Here is a 16774-nt window from a genome sequence, read left to right as displayed (position 1 = left end):
ATTTTTCAACTTATGATGGGTCTATCGGAAATAAAAATACGAAAGCATAAATTGAGGATACACTTTGACCCACACACCCCACACCCCACCACTTTCAGGTTAACTTAGAGAGAGCTTGCTAAGGTGCAAAAATGTATGCGCCTGAAGTTTCACTGCAGTTTTATTGTTTATACCAGAAAACTAGGCAATAGCTTAATGTCCACCACTGAAAAACTGGTAAATAAATTATGGTTCATTTCTAGCCTACTGGTCAAGATCTGACTGAAGTCAAATACCCTGGCAGTGCTACTCAGTTTTCTTGTGCCACAGGCTCTTCATCTGCTTTATGGGCATAATACAAACTCCTGTTCAGAAGACTTGTTGTGAGATTATGCAAGATCATGTATGCGCCTGGCACACAGCAGGTATCACACCAATATTACATACCGTTAGCTCTACGGAATTGACAAAAAACCATGATGCCAACCTTTATTTATTGACCGGGGAAGATGCTTCTGTCATAGTGTTGAATGAAAAAGCAGATTATGGAATAGAGGAGTACAAGGTGTGATTGCAATTATGTAACACTGCATTTTTAATTTCCATTTGGATATATTCGTAGCAAGATGTCCAGAAGATTGGCCACCTAAGTGTTAATAATGGGTCCCAAAGGTGAGGATGCTTCCAGTCTTTTCCTTCTTTGTACATTTTTTAATTGTTTGATTTTTCTTTTTTTCTTACAATACATGTCAGATTTTTACAATCAAACTCTATTTGATTGTGAAAAGATTAATAAATCTGATCCGTGGACCTCGCCTGCTGAGACCTGACTTCGTCTGAGGGGCTGACCAGATGCCCTGCTGATCGAGGCCTCAGAGGCTACTTCCCTATCTTTGATACAGGTCCCCTTTGCTCAGCCTGGGTGTTCTCTCTGGCAGGCATGCATTTGCTGGATACGTGTTCAGCTCTTTGTTCTCTTCATGGGATTATGCTTTCCCTACAATTCTACCTCATTTTCACGAAGCCTGCAGAGTGCGGGTGAAGCGTGTGTCTGGCTCGGGGGATGTCAACACACATGCAAAGAATTCACTGAAGCCTATCTTGGGGGGCATTCAGCTGTTTTCTGGGTGTTTTCTAAAGGCGTCCACACTGTCCGGCAGAAATCCAGTTTGCAACACATTTTCCTCCCCAAGCCCGGTTTTCTGCAGCCTGGACCCTCACAGAGGTGCCAGGATCCAGCCGACCACGAGGTGGCAGTCTTTCCTTGCATCAGGCCAGCCAAAGCCTGCTTCCCCAGACCTGTGTGCTTCTGAATCCAGCTTCTGTGCTGCCCCAAGCCATTTCAGCAAAGAGATTGTTTACTAAAGAAACCTTCACTAAAGAAGAGAACAGTCGGATTAAATATTAGGAAACAGAAGAACTCGAAGAAGAAAATACAACTTCCCAGCATCACGTGCTCACCCATCCTTCTCTTCAACAAAAGTCGCAACAGTTTTGTGTCCATTTGCAGTCTGGGGTGGCATTAGAATTGCCAAGCATCCCAGTGAGGTCTGAGTCCACATTCCTTTATCTCTTTGTGCCACTCAAAGCCAGATATTGATGTCTGAAAACAAGATACATAAGCTTCATTATTTAAGTGCCTTTTCCTTAAACAAGACCGCTTTAATACTTAACAAGGTAGGGAATCTACATAACTTAAAATCTATGCGACAAGAAATAAGAAATTATTTGTAGCGGGCTCCACTTTTACACCTACCAACAAAGAAAGACATTCACAATTTTTTGCCTTCCCAGGGCCCCAAAATACAACACAGGCCTGTTCTCCTTCTCTGGGCAGAAGCTGCAGCTGAAACTGTTCTTTATCAGCTTTTCTTTCTCAATATTTACCAACCAATAAATCTTTTTTCCCCCTAAGACAACTGACAATCCAGTTCATGTGGAGGCTTGTTATACAAATAATATTAAATAAACTGCTTCATTATCCATTGAAAAAGTATTAAGATGGATTTTTTTTCTTCGTGGGTCAATATTGAAGAAAAGAGGGGGCTGCTCTCATCCACGGGAAGGGCAGCTGCCTGCCTGCAACGAGCACATCTCAATCTCCAGCCTCCTGTCCTGGGACCATGAGAGCTCACCCTCGGGCTCCCACAGTCCCTGCTCTGTGGCACCAGCAGGGTCAAGCCTGTCTGTCCCGTTATCCCAGTCATAACTGAGGACTCCACAGAACACTGCCAGAGCTGCAGGAGTATTTTGCCCATTTTCCAAAGTGTGATACATCAGTCTTTTGAGAAAAATTCCATTTGTGTTGTTCCACAAGTCAATTCCAGCTTCCTGGGTTGTTTTGTTTTGTTTTGTTTTTGATTCGTTTTCTTTTGAGACAGGGTCTCACTCCATCGCCCAGGCTGGAGTGCAGTTGTGTGATCACAGCTCGCTATAGCCCAGGCGATCTCGCCCCAGCCTCTCAGGTAGCTGGGATTACAGGCGCACACCTCCACACACAGCTAATTTTTTGTAGAGATGGGGTTTCGCCATGTTGCCCAGGCTGGTCTTGAACTCCTGGGCTCAAGTGATCCTCCTGCCTCAGCCTCCCAAAGTGCTAGGATTCCAACCATGAGCCACAGCACCCAGCTCAGCTCCCACATTTCCTCTGCCAGAGTGTGTGGTGCCGATGGTCACAGAGCTTTAGGAGGGAGGAGGTCTGGGCTGGCTCTTCTGCTAACTTCCTGCAGGACTAGTCACGAGATTTGCGTCTCCGGCCCTCAGTTTCTCCATTCATACAAGAAGATGCTGAACTGACTTTCTTTTAAATCTTCCTGTGGTGCTACTTATCAAGGATGTGAAATAACGGAAGAGGCTTTGGAGCTGACTTGGTCTTAGTGGAAATTAAACATCTGAGTCCCTAAAGAAACTTCTAGGGAAGAAAAAAAAGCTTCTAAAGATTCATAGGAGCAGATAATATTTACATGGACATGTCTGTCCTAGGTACCATTCCAAAGGTGTGGTCACATGATAATTTAACTCCCCCAACACCACCATATTCTTATACCCACTTGACACTCAAGGGAGCTGAAGCACTGAGGGGTGCATGACTCCCCCAGAGAACGCATTGCTCAGAAGGATCGGAAAACGGGAAGCCAGGTGGCTTGGTTCCAGGGTTCGTGCTCTTAACATCCTAACCCCACAGCTGGCAGCAAGCCCAGGAAACCTCTGAGGGCTGCCGCCGGCCTGGTGGGGTGCGGGGTGGAGCTGCAGCTAGAGGCACTGGCAGCTGGAGTCAGGGTCCCTGGCCTTGAGCACTTCTCTGTGAGCGCTCCCGTCTCTTTCTCTCATCTTATTTGGCCTCTACTCAGATAGATATTGCCCATCAGTATGGGTGATAGTCGTGCTCATCAGTATACGCGGATTTCTGACACGATTTTATTACTACATAAATAAGGCATAAGTAATATTCTCTCATTTAAACACACACACACACGCTGAAGCATCCTCAGAATTCCTGCAACTCCAAGGTTCAAACATCCAAGAAGAATACCATGGATGAGGACTCTGTGCTTGGCCAGGCTCTTCGGAGCCTACTTCGTGTCTCTGAAGGACTGGAAATATAATTTGCTTTTAGTTAAGGGAGCCCTAATACCAGCCTCTGCCAGAATGCCGGAACTTACACATTCTCTTGCCCTGTCCACCCTCTCTCCAGTGGAGACTCTTCTCTGATCTTAAGATCAACCTCAGGCTAAAAAACATAGAGTCAACAAAGTCAGTCTGTATGAAACCCTAACATCCTCTGTCCTGGCACTTCCCCTGCTGAAGACAGCCCACATCTCTCACTTCTCTTTTTTTTTTTTTTTTTTTTTTGAGATGGAGTTTCGCTCTTGTTACCCAGGCTGGAGTGCAATGGCACGATCTCGGCTCACCGCAACCTCCGCCTCCTGGGTTCAGGCAATTCTCCTGCCTCAGCCTCTCAAGTAGCTGGGATTACAGGCACGTGCCACCATGCCCAGCTAATTTTTGTATTTTTAGTAGAGACAGGGTTTCACCATGTTGACCAGGATGGTCTCAATCTCTTGACCTAGTGATTCACCTGCCTCGGGTCTCTAACTTCTTACAGCTGGTCCCACATATGGCTTTTTCCTGTGCACCTTTCCCATTCCAACCCTGTCTTTCTGAAAATAGCTTCTGTTTGCTCTCTAGACCTGTGCTAGTCAGAGGGTGGTCCCGGGGCACTGAGGATTTGTGCTGACCTGCAGTAAGATCTGGGGAGATTTGGAGGGCAGCCACTAACAGACTTTGATACCAATTCATCAGAGTCACTTTAGGTCTATTAAATCTAATAATAACTTTAGGCTTGAAATTGAGTGTGTATTTTTATATCATTTTCTTAGTAATTCATTGCTATTACATTGTATTTTTATTTTTATTGTTTTAGAGACAGTCACTTTGCAGCTCAGGCTGGGTCCAGGGTGCCCTCAAAGCTCACTGCAGCCTCCAATGCCTGGGCTCAAGTGATCCTCCCACCGTGGCCTCCCAAAGCACTGGGATTGCAGGAGTAAGCCACCATACCTGGCCTGTTATTGTACTTTATGAAAATGTTCATCTAGGGTGGATTGGAAATGCTTTTAAACATGTATTTCTAAGTCAAGATATCCTGTCTCTTAACTTCCCATGTCTTGACCAACAGGCTGCTCTCTTCACATTCAAGGCACTCCATGCATCATGAAGCAGATGGAACAGGCAGCTCTCCATTCTAGGGATCCCTGGCTGTAAGGGGCTGTCCCCTTTGCTAGTCTGGGAGGTCAGCCTGCCTTGCAGAATGAACCATGGGGATTCAAAGACTAATCCCAAATATGCCAGGATTGTCACTTTCATTTTATTAGACTTCCTAAGCCCAGGGAAAGTATTGTTTGTGCTTAATGGTTGTGTTCCCTACACCTGGCAGAGAAGAAGCCAAGTTCATGAAAAGGCCGGACAGCAGGTGGTTTGTATGATCGTGTGTTTAGATAAAGCCACCTGCATGTGAAGAAGGATTCACTGCGTTTTTCCTCTCCAGTGTTTTCAGGAGGAGTGCAATTTTTTAAAAGTCCATATGTGAAGACTTTGCCTTTTGAAAAAGGCCTCCAAGAATAACCAAGATTTCGCAAGGTTTGTCTCAGCCCTTAAGGGCAAACGTGACCAAACTTTTGCTTGAAATGATGCTCCAGTTGTCTGTTGCTGGATACCTAACCTCCACAAAACTTGGTGGCTTAAGCCAACAGCAAGTTTGATTGGTTCCTGAAGACGCCATTTGCCTAGGGCTCTGCTCTGCTGGACATCAGCTGGGCAGCCCAAAGGCTGAAATGGAGTCATCAGAAAGCCCCTCGCTCACAGCTGGTGACAGGTCTGGAGAGACACAAACAGCTGGGGCTGGACTAGTAGAGGCTCCTCCCTGACCTAGTATCTCTCCCTGTCCTTGTGTGGTCTCTCCACATGGTGTCTCCAGCACAGCAGCTTCAGGACAGTTGGACTTCCCATGTATGCCAGGCTGCCAAGAGAAAGCCATGAGGACAGCCTCCCATCTTCCATGGCATAGCCTCAAGATCACACATTTTATTCACCACGGTAGTCAACAAAGCCATACCCTAGTGCAAGGGGAGGGAAAGATACTCCACCTCTTGGTGGGAATAAGGCAAGCTTCTGGAAGAGCATGTGGGACAGAAATACTGATGCAACTGCCTTTGAAAAATACGGGCTATAACCACAGATACACAGCTAGAAGAAAACCGTGCAAGGAGTTCACTGAGAACATCGAGCAAGGCTAGGTGTGAAGGTGTTCGAGTGACGGTCAGCTCTGCTTCTCCGGCTTTGATGCCTGTGGCTTTGATGCAGTTGAGAATCCCCCAAACCAGTGTGGTCATGGCAGGCGCTTGAAGACACTTCTTCAAAGAAGAAGGAATTGATGGGACACTTTGCTCTTTCCCACACATTCCACATGCACCTCTGGAGTCAGGGTCATTGTCTATGGCTCTGACACCAAGCTCAGCAAAATGAATACTCTGCCCTAGTCTGATGGGGTCATCCAGATCAAGAGCCCCCTTCTCCATGCAGCCCTCCTTGATTCTCCTTCTCTGGCAGAATGCAACATTTCATCTTTTGTGCCACAGATGGACCCTCCCGTAAGCTTTCTACCAGAGTGGGTTAGCACATCAGTGCCCTTTAGTCATTGGCTTGTGTTCCCCAAATAGCGCAAGTCCGTCAAGGCCTGAGGGCACATCAGCTGTTTGTCATATGCCTCACTCTGCCTGGCCCAGTGACTAGCACACAGGGGCCACGGACCGTTGACTGCACTATGACAAGAGAAGAGCAGGTGAAATCCCAGGGACTACAAGCTGTTTGTTTTCTTTTCATAAAGAGAAGTTGAAGTTGCATTTGGTTTATATTTGCTTCATTGGGAATCCCACTGATACACACACTTACATGTATCTTTGATGTGGTGAACATGTATTTGTAAATGAGTGTGTATGTTTGTGTGTATATGCATATGCGTGTGTTTTGTATAAGAATAAGTGTGACTATGTGTGTAAGTGTATAAAAAGTGTGTATGTCTGTATATAAATGTGTTTGTGTGGTCGTGGGGATATTTATGTATCTGAGTGTGCACATGTTGGTGTGTGTCTGCATGTGGATATTCACGTGCTCGTGTGTAAATGTATGTGTGCATATGTGTTTATGTTTTTGTCTATGAGTACATATATGAATGCATAAATGCATGCTTGCATGTGTGTCTACTGATGTGCATGCATGTGTGTGTGTGTGTGTGTGTCTGAGAGCATACACAAAACCACCCACTGCAGGAGGCTGGCAGTGCCTCTGCAGGACTGGGCCAGGAGGCATCCTGCCTTCATTGGCGATTCCTCCAGCGTCCCAGTGAAGCCATCCTGACTTCCTCTCCGGGACGAGGAGCTAAGCAGAGGTCAAGTGACTTGCCCCAGACCCCACAGCAAGTCGGCGGCGGCTCTGCGAGGGTCTGATTGCCAGGCTCACGCCCCTCTGCAGGCCGAGCTGCCTCGCTGTGGCATGTTGGCACCCGGCCCAGGCCGCGCCGCCCGGGCTCTGAGAGCTCCCATTGTGGCCGAGAAGTGGCCGAGTGCCATCGCCCGGCATCCGCAGGTGACGGCCGAAGGAGGAGTGACTCCCGAGGCGACAGGAAAAGGGCACCCCTCATTTTGTGTGGCTAAAGGGTTGGAAATAACCGACGTGTAAAAGCGGAGGGGGAGAAAGGAAAGCAAAGCTAATGAGGAATAATGAAGACGTAGAGAGGGACACACACGGAGAACGGCAGGAGCCCCGCACTCACCCGGCGACAGGAAGCAGAGCCAGCCGGAGGCCGCAGGCTCAGGAAACGTTTTGTTTCCTCCTTTAATTGGTGACCCCGCTCGGAGTTGCTGGAAATGGGCACAGCTCGAGAGACTCGAGTGTGGCTGTGGCACACAATGGGCCGCTGAATGGCCTGGAAAGGCAGCCAAGAGCGGGCGCAGTCCCAGCGCCGTGGATCAGAGTGGCTCTGCTGGGGACAGAAGCGGGGCTTGAAACTCTCCCGAGCTGGGCTCCCAGCTGGGCTCTCCTGGAAACCCACCTGCGCAGAGGTGCCTGTGGGTGGGAGCTCTCCATGAGAGATGCCCGAACGCCACTGGACATAGAGTCACGTGAAGAAAACTGCATTCACCAGAACATGTCTCAGCTAGGGTGCCCAAAGGGGATTTTTAAAATAAGCTTCTAGGGGTAGGGAATCAGAGTTCCCAGGGGTCAAGCTTAGGGAACACAGGCGGTCAATGAACTTCCACCCAGAGCAGATGGTGCTGGCTGAGAGCGGGCTTTTGTTTATGGGCTGGGGCTTGTGACTTAGGCACTGGGCACAGTCACCTGGAAAGGCAGAGGCCTGCCAAGCCACACCAGCCATTGCTGCCCAGTACCCCTCCCGGACACGTCTCCTCAAATGAACAAATATTTAAACATCGGTTGAAAGGAGCACCAAATTATCTCCTATATCTGAGCTTGGCCAAAAGCAGAACTTGTTCTAATACAAAGAAAATTAATCCAAAGTAGAAATCTCAAAAAGGTGCCAATTGTAGATCAGACAGGGCATACTATGTGTCTTCCTCTTCTCCTAAGATACCTGGAACATGATATGGAGGAATCAAAATATAAAAATCTCTTAAGAGCAAAAGATAACAGGAAATCAAGAAGCAAAGGATGAGAGGTTTCTAAAAGATAATGCTAGCGCCGAGTGGCCGGAGCATGTTGATGAACAAGGCTGTGTGAGGGAAATGGTGGCTCAGAAGGCACAGGAGGGGACTGCAGGGAAAGGGCCACTCTGCCAACAGGACGCAGGCTCCGCGGCCAGCAGACCAGGACTGAGCAAGTGAGGAAAAGGGACTGCCAAAGAGGAGAGGAATTGAAATCCTACTCCCAACCCACTGCACCATTCATTTCTTACACCCTGCCCTACTTTCCTCCAAGTCTGAGCACAAAGAGGGCAGGCTGCCCGCCCAGCTTGTACCTCTGGCTCCTACGGAAGAGGAAGACAACAGCAACAACAAGGCTGTCTTTTCTAAGTTGAACACACTTTCTAGGAGTTAGGAGTCAGGACTCCTAGAGTGTATACCAGCACCCATGCCCATGCCCTCCTCATTCTGGCATTTGGAGGTCCCTGGGCCCAAAACCTCTTTTCCTGCCTTTTCTCCCTAATGGGAAGCCTATCAGTCAGTTAGCCCTACCCTCGTGCAGGCACCTCACCCAAGCCACACAACTAATGGCAGCAAGGGTGCACACCAGCTACCCAGAAAAATGGATCCATGTCCTCCTTCTTAAAAATGAACACCGAAACAGAGCTCCAGGAATATGGAGCATACCAACTACTACATGAAGTAGAAGCACCAAACAAACAGAAATAAATGACATTGAGGAAAAAGACACAACTGAGGCAACCAAAGAAGACTTAAGAAAAAGAAAAAAACTCTAATTAGTGACTTCAGCAGGATTTGAGATTACATCACATCTACAAAACGAGAATGAATTGTTCTAAAAATGGAACAAGAAATAAGAAAGAGCTCTTGGAAATTAAAATTATGTTTTCTGGTTTTGAAAACCAGATGGAAGAGTTGAGAAATAATGCCAAGATCATTTCCTAGAATCCAGGGCAAATAGACAATGGCCAAAATCATAATAGAGAAGGTACAATGTACAAGGTACAATCCAGGAAAATGATCTGAGGATTAGCAGTTTCAGATGACATGCGGGGAAGGCAGGGTAGTGGGTAGGGGATTATCAATGGCATGCAGTAAGAGAAGAAAGGCTTCCAGAGAATTTCATCTGAGTCTCCATCTTTAAATGGCCCACAGCGTGCCGGCAAAATGAGTGGAAAAGGATTCATCACTGTGTACATACCTATGAAATATCAGAATGCCAAGGATATAAAGAAAATATAAAACGCTTAAAGATAGAAAATTTAGGTCATATACAAAGGCTTGAAGCTCATACTAACATCAACAGTAGTGGGTGTTATTAGACAATGCAAAAAAATTACTATCAGAAAATTAATTTACAATAATTTTATACTCAAATTAACATATGCAAGAATTTTATACCCAACCAAACTATTATTAAATCTGAGATAAAATAAGCCCATTTGTAATCATTCAAGGACTCAAAAAGTAAATCTCCTAATCTTTTCCATGGAAATCACTTAAGGCTGTGCCACAACAAAGAAGAATAGAAATTAAGAGACTGAAAGAGTCGCATACAAAAATAAAACAGTAGAATTAGCCGTGAAGTGCAAAGGAAAGAAATGCAAGAGCGAGAGTCGTAAAGTAGGTCTGTTAAGCAGAAATCCAAGTCAAAAGAGAAAATAAGTAGGCTCTACAAAGAATATATTTATAAAAGACTGGGATGAAACCAGCTGATAGAATCACTAAGAAGTTTAAAAATAGCTGTGGTACAGTGACATATCTCTACAAGAACAAAATTACAGTCATTCTTTCTTATTCTCAGGGAATATGTTCCAAGAACCCCAGTGGTTGCCTGAATCCACAGATGGTACTAAACCCTATGTATATGGTTTTTTCTATACATATCTATGATAAGGCTTAATTTATAAATTAGGCACAGTAAGAGATTAACAACAAAAACTAATAATAAAATAGAAAAAGTATACCTACGTGCTGTAATAAAAATTAGGTGAGTGTGTTCTCTTTCTCCCTCAAAATATAAAAACAGTTGACTGCGGGTAACTAAAACTGCAGAAAGCAAAACCTGAGATAAGAGGAGGAGCGCTAGAGAACAAACTTGCACGAGAGAATCGAGCTCCTGCTTTGAAGCGGACTGCCATGTGACGTGACTGAGATCCACGGTGTGGAACAAGGGGACTCCATTTGCCCTTGGTACTAGAAACATTCTCCTGTGAGTCATGTGAGATTCTTGGCATGGAATTCATCAAGAAAAAAACAGCAACACCACTTGGCCTTGCAATTCAAGGTAGATACAAAGGCATAATAATCTATACTTAGTTTATTGGTTTTCAATTTTTAGAACCAACTTATAGAAAAAACAAGATTATTCAGATGTTGTTATGGAATGCAAATGTTAGCAACATAAACACTGTAAAAGTGAAAACAGAACCGAAAATACATATAGAAAAGTAGAGAGAAGGTGGAAAAGAAGGGTAGGGAAATATCTCATCTAGACTATAAAGAATCAGAAATACAAACTACCATCAGAAAATACTAGAAACACCTCTATGCAAATCAACTAGAACATCTAAAAGAAAGGGATAAATTCCTGGACACATACACCCTCCTAAGACTAAACCAGGAAGAAGTTGAATCCCTGAATAGACCGATAACAAGTTCTGAATAGCTCAACCATTGTAGAAGACAGTGTGGCAGTTCCTCAAGGATCTAGAACCATTTGACTCAGCAATCCCATTACTGGGTGTATATCCAAAGGAATAGAAATCATTCTACTATAAAGACACATGTACACGTATGTTTATTTCAGCACTATTTACAATAACAACGACGTGGAACCAACCCAAATGGCCATTAATGATAGAGTGGATAAAGAAATTGTGGAACACATACACCATGGAATACTATGCAGCCATAAAAAAGAATGAGATCATGTCCTTTGTAGGGACATAGCTGAAGCTGGAAGCCATCATCCTCAGCAAACTGACACAGGAACAGAAAACCAAAGATCACATATTCTCACTCATAACTGGGAGTTGAACAATGAGAACACATGGACACAGGGAGGGGAAAAACACACACCCGGGCCTGTTGTGGGTAGGAGGGATGGGAAGGGAGAGCATTAGCACAAATATCTAGTGTGTGCAGGACTTAAAACCTAGATGATGGGTTGATATGTGCAGCAAAACCACCAGGCACATATACACTTATGTAACAAACCGGCATGTTCTGCACATGTATCCCGGAACTTCAAGCAAAAGAAAACAAAACAAGAGAGAAACAGGATATAGTGTCTGTACTTGATGGAACAAGAAATAGAAATCCATATATTTTGCTTAAAATTAACTGTAAATTTAAAACTAAATCTTTCTTTGGGCTAACTCAGAAGCAGATCCTAAATTAAGGATTCAGCCGCAGGTGGTTTATTTGGAAGGTGCAGAAAACATCCGTAGAGGAATAGAGAGGTGGGATAGGGAAGGGAAGCAGCCTTGAAAGGGCCCATTATCCAGCCTGCCATCCCTGCAGGCGATCGCTGCCTGGGTGGGAAGTCAAGCTCAGATCAATAAATGCAGGTGCAGCCAGCTGGAAATCGGGCCAGTGCCCCCAAAGTGGCAAGGACAGCGGAATATGGGTGCGGCAATAACAGCCACCATGTAGGTCTATTACAGATTAGAAAGGGAGGCACATTTCCAAGTAAGCATGTGCCATGCCATAGTCGAGAACTCATCTGGGTAATAAATGAGACAGTGCCAAAGCAGAGGAAGGTGAAACTAAAGGCTTAGAAGAGGGGCTAGAGGAGGTAAGCTGATTCACGCTGAGGAATCAGTTCAGGCTAAGAGATCGGAGGAGCAGCTGTTAAAGGGAAAGGGTTGAGGTCTGAAGATCTCATGAAGAAGGTGGAAAACTTCAAGGAGCAGCTGACTGAATTCTGTTTAAGGAGCAGCCAGAATGCTGAGGGGAGGAAGAGGGAGATGGAGTCAGACAGTGGAGTGGGAAGGGCTTGGGGCTGCCTTTCCATTCCCCTGAATTAGGGCTACCTTCCTCTTTTCCCAGCAGTAATTCTAAATCAGATCTGCAACCACTTGCGGCCACTTCTGTTGCTGAAATCCCTACCTCTGGCTAAGAGTAAGCACTCAATGAATATTTGCCGAATGGCTGAACGAATGAATGTGAATCCTTTCAGAGTATAACCAGATATTTCTACTGCAAAACACCCTTTATGAACTGAAACTGGCTGCATCTTGTGAGGTGCCTGGATGAGACATTTTGTTTTACCATAGCCATTCTGCTGTTACTGATAACCACAAACATACAATAAACCCTTAGACCTGAGGCAAGGATTGGCGTGTAAGTCGTTATTTGGGAGATGACTTCAAGCAACATGGGTAGGGGTGTGAGGAAATAAGGCGAGGAAGGTGCCAGTGAGCAAGTTAGTGCTATGACCAATGGAGGCACAGTCCTTCCAGTGTGGGAATTTGGGGAGATGGTGTAATACATGGAGGTGGACTGTTGATCCACAAATTCCCATCCATCAGTGGTTGAGAGCTGCTTCCAATGGATCAACCCTTTCCTTCTCCTGCCCCCGCCTCCACCCAATCCTCACCTCCAGCCCTTCCTACCCACAGCAGAGCATGCTTCCCAAGCCTCAGGAAGCTCCAGGTGAAGACGTACATATATGCTTGAGGAGGAAGCCATTGATAGTGAAAACTAAGGGGATATGAATGGGGCACTGACCACGTTTGCTACAGATTACTGAATGCCAGGCCCACTGAACAAGAAAAAGAAAAGAGCTAGCAAGGCTAAAACACTGAATGAAGGCCAGTATACCAAGAAGATAATGAACAAGAAGGAGAACGGCAAAATTAAGCCAGAAAAGTGGCCAGAATCGCAGAGGGCCCTGCCAGCCAAGTGTATTAATTGGGACTGGCTACACTATGCCAACCAGTAACAATTGGGAGGGAGAAAAAAGAGCACAGATATCAGAGAACAGAAAAAATCTGGGAGTCATAGTGGACCCTAAGCTCAATAAAAGTTATAAAGGTAGCATGTGAGGATGACGCCCTTAGGAGCACCTGCACATGTATGAAATGTAGGGGTCAAGGATCCACCTTTCTGTTTTAATTGGGCTTGGTTGAGCTCTAATTGTGTCTAGATTTAGTCTTCTCGCTTTAGAGTGGGTGAGGGAAAAAACGGTAGAGGAGATTTGGCAAAGAGCAATGAAGAAAGCTGAGTTTGCAGAATCAGCCCAGGAAAAGAAAGACAAAATAACTGTCTACAAGCTTATCACAGGTTATTGTGAAAGGAGCCCCAGCCAGAGGTTGCTTCATTCACAGGAGAGTTGGTAACTAGAACCCCGAAGTCTGATTATCTCTGTCCTCAGAATCCAGTCCCCACGATGCCATCCATGCCACCTTGATCATAATCTCGGTGGTGTTTGTGGTTCCCCTGGGTTGGTCCAGGGTAGCTTACCAGACCAACGATTCAGTTCGAGCTTTCTTCAGCTTCCCCATGGAGTCATGGGAGGGTTTTAGGGGCTTCCCTGCCCCTAGATAATTAAGTTGCAGCCCCTCTCCTAGAAACCTCCAATAGCAGGAGAAAATGTCACGTTTGAGTAGTTTGGATGTTTACCAATCTAAAGATGAGGACTTGATAAGACAGGGACATGAAACCCTTTCTGTTCATACAATTTCATGGGCACTGAACTGTAGTCACGAGTCAGAATCCTACAGTTTTCATTAAGAGTCAGTAGAGAAATCTCCAAAAAGATTTCCATCTTCTGATTTTTCCATCCAGTTTCCAAACATCTTCGCTGTGGTCAGGAGGAAACAATGCAGTTTAAATGATAAGAATAATATCGATAATAATAATCGCTGTGAACTTCCATCACGTACTGCTAAGCAGCAGACACTGTGCTGTACATCTGTTCCCATATATCTACTGTCGCATAAATAAACCACTCCAAAATTTGGTGACTTTTTAAAAACATCATATATTTCATTTATGAATCTGGCATGTCAGCCTGGACCAGTGGGAAACATCATCTTTGCTTTATCTGGTGTCAACTGGAGAAGCTCAAATAGAGGCTAGGAGTTCATTTCCAGGATAGTTCAGTTCTGTGGCTGGTGATTCAGTGCTGGCTAAGACCTCAAGCAGGGTGGGCGGCCGGGATTCTGTTTCTTTCTATGTGGGCCTCTCCATGAGCTGCCTTGGCTTTCTCACAATATGGTGGCTGGTTTCAAAAGCAAACAGGACAAGAGGAACAGGTAAGAACTGTATACCTTTTGGGACCTAGCCGTAGTGTCACATAGTGTCATTTCCACCATACATTTGAGTTCAGATTTAAGACAGTGGAACACAGAGCTCACCTCTTGATAGGAGGAGTATCAAAATCACATTGAAGGCAACCATGGGCATTGAAAATATTGCTGTGGCCATTTTTAGAAAACACAGTCTTCCACAAAGGCATGATTCCATTTAATTCCCATGGTATCCCTGAAAGGCAGATAGTGTTAGCTTTCCCTTTACCAGTGAAGTGACAAAGAACTTTTGTGACTTCCCTCTGATCAAAGCACTATCACTTAACAGACTTAATCCCAATTTTCTGTGACCCCCAATCCTTCCTCCTTGTATTCTATTACACACCAACTTCCACAAAACAGCTACAACTTCTGACCTGGAGCAATGGAATTAGAGCCAACTCTGTCACTTAGCGTTGTGATTTTGAGTCAATTCTCCACATGTCTTTGGTTCTCAATTGCCTTTCATATGAAATGGGAGCTAAGAACACCCTTGTTAATAATGCTCTAAGTCTGTTTCATGATTAGCTTGTTAATAATGCTCTGTTTGTTTCATGATTAGATGAGGTAATACAGAGTGATGTATAGCAAAACAGATGATCTTAAATATTTGGAGATATTAAATCTCATGTAGTTAGTATTACTTAACATTCAGTAGAACTCTTAAAGTCACCACCAATCTGATGATTTCAGCCAGTACCCATCTGTATCAGTTAGGCTGACATTGGACTTCTAGTCAGAGACACCAAATCTTCGTGGTTCAAAGAGATGAGCTGTTTGTTATCGCTCACATTAAATTTGGAGATATTCCAGGGCTGGTTTGAAGGCTCCCCCATATCATCAATCCCAGGCTACTGCACTCTTTTTGCTGCCATTTGTAGACTACAGCCTCCATTTTCAAGTCTTCTCATGGTCACAAGATGGCTGCTAGAGCCATCCACTATCTCCAAGTCCATGACTAGAAAAAGGAGAAAGGTTCAACAGCAAAAAGACGACTCCCGGTTGAATAATCCCTTTAGTGATCTTTCCCAGAAGTTCCCCCAGTAACTCCTACTCATGTCACATTGGCCCACTTTCTCCTCAAGGGAGGTTGGAAAACATAGTTTTCCAGGTGGATGCATTATTATAGAGATTCCATTAGTAAACCAGGAACCATGATAGTGGACATTGTAGGTGACATGTCACCTACAATAGCCTGTCACTAATCTGTCCTCCTTAAGTGTTGTCCTACTCTACCCTATCCTGCTCCACTGTTGCTTAAACGTAACTCCAAAAACTAGTGACCTAGACAACATTTATTTTTCTCACAAACCTGTATCTGGGGCAGGGTTTGGCGGGGATGGCTCATCTCTGTGCATACAGTATCAGCTGGGGTCATTCAGTGACCACTGGAGAATCAACTCACTAACATGCCTGTCAGCTGAGATCTCAACTGAGTCAAAGGCTGAGCTCCTTGGCTTCTGTCTATGGGAGCTTCTCTATGGGGCCTAGGCTTCTTCACAGCATGGTGGCTGGATTCTAAAGACAAGGATCCTGAGAGAAAGCCAGGCAAAAGCAGTATAACATCTTGCTACACAGCCTCGGAAGCTACGTGGCACCACTTTCACTATGCTAAATTCATTGAGGCCATTGCAAAGGCCCAATACAGTTTTCTCCTAAGATTTCAATGAAGGAAACATTCCTCCAACATGACAATGTAATCCCATCCTGAGAGTCACTTAAATTTGAAGGTAAAAGTCCCACTGGGAATCAGGCTTGTCCTTAGATTGGCTCTAGTTTGAAATTAGCTGAGGTATGGCCCAGTTTACAATCAAAACTCATGAGACAAGTGATATGAGATTGAATTCTCAACAACTACAGGCAAGTGGCAGTATTCCTGGGATAGTAAAGTATGGGATGGAGTTAGGATAGGAGAGTGAAAGGTTCATGTGGACAGAAAAAAATGCCTGGTGCCCAAGAACCCTTTACTTTCTTCATCAACCCATTAAGAAAATTTTCCAAGAGCCCTCAGATTAGGGCATGTCCTACAACCACTAGATTGAATTTGACTCAACTGGTTGGAAAGGCAAACACCAACAATTCTCTAGCAAAGTTCAATAACTTTTAGCAAAAGCATGACCTTCAAATGCTTTTGGACCTTTTCTGGAGTAAGATATGAGACTTATATCACAATGCAATACACATACGCTTTTAATATAGATATTAAACAATTTTATAAAATAATTCTTGCATTTACCATATATAACAAGCCTGATATTTTCTATTTTGCTCTATTTTGTTCTA

The 16774-nt window shown here is 44.7% G+C and overlaps 1 long non-coding RNA gene across 3 annotated transcripts in view; it reads right to left on the bottom strand.

Moving 5' to 3' along the window:
* Positions 1-467: 467 nt before the first annotated feature.
* LOC103792864 (uncharacterized) overlaps positions 468-16774 on the bottom strand; it is a 49731-nt gene continuing 33424 nt past the window's right edge. The window contains exons 4-5 of one of the 3 annotated variants that reach the window (XR_013536343.1): positions 14561-14687; positions 468-1582 (exon numbers count right to left, since the gene is read on the bottom strand). This is a non-coding gene — a long non-coding RNA (uncharacterized LOC103792864). The remainder of the gene's footprint in view (positions 1583-14560; positions 14688-16774) is intronic. The other 2 variants (XR_013536342.1, XR_013536344.1) reach the window with 2 other exon arrangements.

Source organism: Callithrix jacchus, chromosome 5 (assembly GCF_049354715.1).
Source record: "Callithrix jacchus isolate 240 chromosome 5, calJac240_pri, whole genome shotgun sequence".
NCBI classification, from domain to species: domain Eukaryota; kingdom Metazoa; phylum Chordata; class Mammalia; order Primates; family Cebidae; genus Callithrix; species Callithrix jacchus.
This window is presented reverse-complemented; position numbering and strand designations above follow the sequence as displayed.